The sequence below is a fragment of the Papio anubis genome, chromosome 5, assembly GCF_008728515.1.
Source record: "Papio anubis isolate 15944 chromosome 5, Panubis1.0, whole genome shotgun sequence".
Lineage (NCBI taxonomy): Eukaryota > Metazoa > Chordata > Mammalia > Primates > Cercopithecidae > Papio > Papio anubis.
In genome coordinates, this window is record NC_044980.1 from 124947944 (window position 1) to 124954589 (window position 6646).

The 6646-nt window shown below is 41.3% G+C and overlaps 1 protein-coding gene across 1 annotated transcript in view; it reads right to left on the reverse strand.

Moving 5' to 3' along the window:
* The window catches only part of ACSL6 (acyl-CoA synthetase long chain family member 6), a 227912-nt gene extending 227077 nt beyond the window's left edge, over positions 1-835 (reverse strand). The window contains exon 1 of the mRNA XM_021939178.2: positions 817-835. The gene's annotated coding sequence lies outside the window, so the exon portion shown is untranslated. The remainder of the gene's footprint in view (positions 1-816) is intronic.
* Between the last annotated feature and the right edge of the window lie 5811 nt (positions 836-6646).

The following is a 6646-nucleotide window of genomic DNA, read 5'->3' on the forward strand; positions in this document are numbered from 1 at the left end:
CAAAAAGACAATTCAATAAATCATAAACATATACATGTTAAAGTAGTGGAAGTAAAGATCCTTCCTCCTATAGTATACAGTACTACTGTGAAAAGGAAACAGAAACTAGGCTAGGGAACATATATATGAGAAGCGTAGGCTGATGAAAAGGAGGCAGGGAGGCCGGAGATAAAGGAGAATTCGAATCACGAAGTGCTTCGCTGGAGGAAAAAAAAAAAAAAAAGTCCGCAGCGTCTACTGGGTTTGGCCACTAGGAGGACCCAGAACACTTTACCAGACAATTCCAGGGAATTAGTTGGGGTAGACTCACTGCGTCAAAAAATTAAGAATGTAAGGTGAGGACAGTAAATCTAGCATAAGCAGCTTGCCTTAAGCTTCTTGAAATCAAAGAAGCAGGCAAGATGACAGCTGTGAGCCCACTGAGTACAAAAGCAGTTTGGGTCATTACTTTGGTGGCTGCAAATTTCAAGACAAAGAGACGGACTTTTCAGAGGAGAGTAAGAGCAGGGAGGACCAAGCTGGGGTGTGGGGAGGGGGCTGATCCCCCCTGTTATAAATGCACTTTCAGAAAGACACTGAAAAGTGCCTTAAAAACAAAAAACTTTGAGCCTGCCAAATACCCACAGCCTTTCCTACCACTTACCTTCTCACAATCCCCAAATACTTTACAAAAAAAAAAAAAGTTTCCCCCGAATTTAGAATAAAGAAACTTCACAAAAGTCAAACCTCTTCAAAGTAGCGTCAGCCTTAGATATTATGTCCAAGACATCATTTCACGCACCCAGACTCCTCCCTCAGGGCACATTCTTGACTCACCAGCCTCTGTCTGCTCCGTCCTTGGGGAGAGACCACCTCACAGGACAGAGCCCCACTGGCCCCAGGAGCCTTGCAAGCTGGTCTTGAGGGGCTGATCTGCCAGGTCAGGTCCGAAGGGAGGGGCCAGCCACAGCCCTAAGCCAGTGCAGCCACAGACACTCACAACCTGTGGCCCCACTGCTGTCCTCTCTCCCTGCCATTCTCACCACCTAGCCTTTAGGCACACGCCCACAGGTCAAAGGCCTTTCCAGAAAACCAGACCCTGCCCCAGGTCCTCAGAGGCCCCGCCCCTTCCCGTGGCCTCGCACGGCCTCGCCCCTTCCCGGGGCCTGCGCGGGGGAAGAGTTAGTGTCCTTTATCTGGGGGGTGTCCCTTATCTGGGTACTGAGCTCCGAGTGCCATTTCAGTGCCCACTGAGCAAGAGAGGCTGCTTGGTGCTTTCCAAATGCCCATTCTGGGCACTGGGGATAGAGAAGTGGAAAAACAAAGTTCCTTCCTTCAAGGAGCTTCTATACCATGGGGGAGACAGACCACCAACTAATACACACCTTAAATCACTTAACGGGTGCCAGTGATGTGGGGCAGGTGAGCCCCAAAGTGGAGCTTAGCCCACGAGAGTTCTTGGCTTTGCCCCGGAAAGAATTCAAGGGCAAGCCAGAGGTAGACGAAAACAACTTTCTTAAAGAGGCAGAACATGGTTACCCCACAGACAGTGGGTAGCAGCTCAGGGCAGTTTTGCAGTCATGTTTATAACTACTTTTAATTACATGTAGATTAAGGGGAGGTTTATGCAGACATTTCTAGAGAAGGAGTAGTAACTTTGGGGTCATTGGGTCATTACCGTGGAAAGGGGCCCTAACGCCAGGGTGTTGTCATAGCAACTGCAAATTGATGTGGCACCCCAGTGGGCTGTCTGATTGAAAGCTACTTTGGCCCTGGCCCTGTTTTAGCCAGTCCTTAATCTGGTCCGGTGTCCGACGCCTGCCTCTAGAGTCAAGTCCCGCCTTTTACCTCAGTGATAAGTGCTCTAAAGAAAAACTAAAACAGGGCTGGGCACGGTGGTTCACGCCTGTAATCCCAGCACTTTGGGAGGCAGAGGCAGGCGGATAACTTGAGGTCAAGGGTTGGAAACCAGCCTGGCCAACATGGTGGAACCCTGTCTCTACTGAAAATACAAAAAGTAGCTGGGTGTGGTGGTGCACACCTGTAATCCAAGCTACTCGGGAGGCTAAGGCAAGAGAATCACCTGAACCCAAGATATGGAGGTTGCAGTGAGCAGAGATTGCACCACTGCACTCTAGCCTGGGCTACAGAGCAAGACTCTGTCGAAAGAAAGGGAAGGAAGGGAGGGAGGGAGGGAGGGAGGGAAGGAGGGAGGGAGGGAGGGAGGGAAGGGAGGGAACCAAAGAAGGTAGGGAGGGAGGAACCTCTTGGGAAGATCACTTGAGGCCAGGAATTCCAGACCAGCCTGAGCAGCACAGCAGTGAAACAAGAAGAACCCTTTTGGATAAGGTAATCTTTGATCAGTCTGGAAAGGAATGAGGGTAGAAACTACTTGGGATAGGTACCTTCCAGGCAGAGGGACCAACAAGCACAAATGTACTGGGGCGGTGTGACTGAAGCAGAGGGAGCTGGGGAGGGGGTCATGGCAGTGGGGAATATGCTTGCTCCTCTGCCCTCAGATGGAGTGAGGCTGCTGTGTTCTCCTAGACCTGGTAAGGACTGGACACACCTACAGGCTGGACAGTGTGACACAGAAGCCATGTGACTTCCCGTGTGTGCACTTCAGTCATCGGCATAACCAGCAATCAAAGGGGCAAGATGGTGTTGCTACAACAGTTACATTGTACCAAGAAGCAGGGAGCTTTTTCAACCATGTAAGATAATTATTTTTAGAATTACCAGATATTATACAAAATGCCCAGTTAAATTTCAGATAAGCAACAAACTTTTTAGTATGCATATATTCTATGCAAAAAATATTTGTTATTCATCTAAAGTTAAACTGGGTGTTACTTGTATTTTCATTTGCTGAATCTGGCAAATCTAATATTGGAGTCAAAATGCCAAGTTTGGAAACTTAAGAGCAGTGCTGTGCCAAACCATATTGAAACCTGAGGCAAAATGAAAAATGTATGCTCCTTATGTACGTTTTCATGTTTTTGTTAATTTTTACACATTAAATTCGTTGATAATATTGAAAGGTGGTATCTTAAAACTCACATTAAATTTAAATATTTTATACCAATGACTTTAATGGAAGCAAACTGATCAATAAAATTGTCAAAATCTACTCCTCTTGACTAAGTGATGATCTTAAATAATTTTTAATTAACTTCAGGATTTTGCAGGATACCATGGTGCATTGGTCTGTTCTTGCATTGCCATAAATACCTGCAAATGGGTAATTTATAAAGAAAAGAGGCTTATTGGCTCGTGGTTCTGCAGGCTATACAGGAAGTGTAGCAGCTTCCACTTCTGGAGAGGCCTCAGGAAACTATGAATCATGGCTGAAGGCAAAGGGGAAGCAAACACATCTTACATGGCTGGAGAAGGAGCAAGAGCAAGAGAACAAGACAGCAAGAGAGAGAGAGAGCGGAGGTGCTACATTTTCTTTTTGAGACAGGTCTCTGTCACGCAGGCTGGTGTGCAGTGGCACAGTCTCGGCTTACTGCAGCCTCCACTTCCTGGGCTCAGGCAATTCTCCAAACTCAGCCTCCTGAGTAGCTGGGACTACAGGAGTGAGCCACTATGCCTAGTTAATTTTTGTAGTTTTTGTAGAGATGAGGTTTCACCATATTGCCTAGGCTGGTCTTGAACTCCTGAGCTCAAAGCGATCTGTCCGCCTCAGTCTCCCAAAGTGTATACACACTTTCAAATAACCGGATCTCATGATAACTATCAAGAGAACAGCACCAAGGGGATGGTGCTAAACCATTCATGAAGGACCACCTCCATGATATGATCTAATCACCGACTACCAGGCCCCATGGCCAACATTGAAGATTACAATTTGACATGAGATTTGGTGGGGCCACAGATCCAAACTATATCACACTGTGACTGGTATTGTTTAAAAATTCTCAGGACCATTTTGAAATTTAGGTAAGACTGCATGAAGAAAAATTTGCAAATCAGTTTTAGAGGATACAAACATCATGATTTTATATTACAAATGTGAACAAAAGTTATCTGGAAGAAAGGGACTTTATTCCAGTGAATAGTTTGCAAACTAGGGAGTCCAACACATCATTCAGTGTAAAAGGAAGGTGTGGTCCAAAGAAGAAAGGAAGGGTTCTAGCTTTATAGCAAAAGTTCCTGCCCTGGTTCCCAATCAGGGTCATTGATACAAATGAGATGGAAACACAGTTCTGATTGGTTGATACAGCTGAGCAGCAAGGGAGATGGGCTGTGATTGGTTGGTTCAGGTGAGCTCTGAAAGTTCCAAAGTTAGAGGTATGGGTTTTCAGGGAACTCAGAATAGGTGTGTTGCCTCTAGTCACCAAATGGCTTCTTGGCTCTGCTTTATATTTAGGCCCAGTCAGCCACTTGAGATCCATCTTGAAGGACTGGCTCTTTCAGGGTCACATTTGTTCATGCAGACTATTGATGTTGCATGCTATTTACCCCTATTTCAGATGAAATTGCCACAGGATTTAAATCATTGGACTATTTAAGAGGTAAGTCAAGCCAATGGCTGCTTTTTGTTAATCAGATGTATTCGTAGAAAATTTCTCCAAGTAAAAATACAAAAATACTTCATTTGATTTTTCATATCTCCATCTCTAGGACATCTGTAATCTCTTTAATTTCTATTCAACACTTTTCCCACAATAATTGATATGCTCATTCAGTAATTTGTACATTTCTGATTTTTCTTTAAGTATATTCATATCTCTTTTAAAGTTTTACTTTAACCAAACATAATTTTAAGTTACTTTCTCTCATTTGTTATAAGCAAAGGAATAGGCCTTTTATTAAGCATGCAGCTTTGTATATAGTCTTTTTTTTCATAAACCTTTTTCTACTAAGTTTAAAATATCATCCCACATAGACAAGTTACATGTAAAATTGTAATCTGTTCACACCAAGATGGTTCCTATTTTAGGATATTGTGTCATTTTATGTTCTTTTAATATTTGACAAACATATTTGTGTGAAGTACCTTGATCATATTTGACTTTCATGCCTCTCAGGATTTGTTTTTAATGTAGTTTTTAGAACAAGCATAACATTCCACTGCTCAATGAATTCATAAAAGATTATGTATCATTTGTACATACTAAAAAGATTGTATTTGAATTCACAGAAGCAGCATTTTTGCACAGATTATGAACTTATTTGGCATAACCATTTTAGGGGAAAATAATTTTAGGCAACAAATATATACCTGCTGTATTTGTCCAATTATATCCATGGCCTCAAAGATATTTTATGTCAATATCTTTTTTCAATTTATTAATAATTTCATAAAAGAGCCTATATCCCTTTTTCTCAAAATAAAAACTTCTAGTGTTATGACATTATTCTTAGACAAACATACTTAATAATCAGATACATTTGTTCAAGATGGGCTATATCTGATGTACAAAGAGTAAGGAAAAGTATTTTGCTTTAGTCTCAATAGTGTATCAGATCTAACATGATTTCCCAGTAGTTTTATGTGTTCTCCCAAAATTCATATGTTAAAGTCCTAACCCAATATGTGACTGTATTTGGAGACAAGACATTAAAGACATAATTAAAGTAAAATGAGTTAATATGTGCAGACTTTAATCCGATATGACATAGTCAACACACAGACCAAGGGGTGACCATCTGCAAGCCAGGTAGGGAGGCCTCAGAAGAAACACAACCTGTTGACACCTTGATTCTAGACATCTAGCCTTTAAAACTGTAATAAAACAAATTCCTTTTGTTTGATCCACCCATTCTGTGGTAGTTTGTTATGGTAGCCCTAGCAAATTATATACATTACAAATTCATTTTGAATTCTATTAGACAAATAAGACACAAATTCCTTTTAATGATTAGCTACATCAACATTATAGTGACTAATTCAACTAAATTAAGTAACATAACATTTGTGTTTTTAACTTTTAGAAGCAACTTACCATGGCTACTAAAATAATGTCCAAAGTATAACTGATCAGTAGTTGGGAGGCAAAAGGGTGTATGATACTTAATTCTATGTGTCAACTTGGCTAGACAATAGTGATCATTTGTTTGGCAAAATTCTAGTTTAGATCTTCATCTCACCATCTTAGTTTTAACCAAACAAAAAAATTATGTTGCCAGGCAAAGAGAGGACTATACAAAATATAACTATCAAAAAATGGCAAAAGCAGGGGGAGGTACCATGAGAGATAGTGAATATAAACTAAATGATCATCTCTCAAATTTCTGAAGTGGAAAAATCAAGGAACAGCATTTTATAAGCATTTTATAGCCAGAAAAAAATTAAAATAAAGATAATTTGAAAAGGTTCCTCTAGGAAGGGGGACTAGGAGTGGGCAGTAAGATGGGACAGGAACTATTTAGGGTAATTTCCTTTGTCCCTTATTTTTAAGCCATGTGCATGTATTTTAAATTAGGATAGCACAGTAAACAAATTCCTGCTCTTACTTCAAGACCTAGCTCTAACGGTGCCTACTGTAGTGCCAACTTCTTGTTAAAGTAGAACTTCACTCTACTGTGCTCCTCAAGCACATTCTCTGTTATCAGACTTCCTCAGATTTCACCGCTCTATTTATTTATGAGTCCTTCCATTTGTAAAATTCTTTAAAGGTAAGGTGGTCATATGTTTCCCCATCAAATCTTTAATAACTTT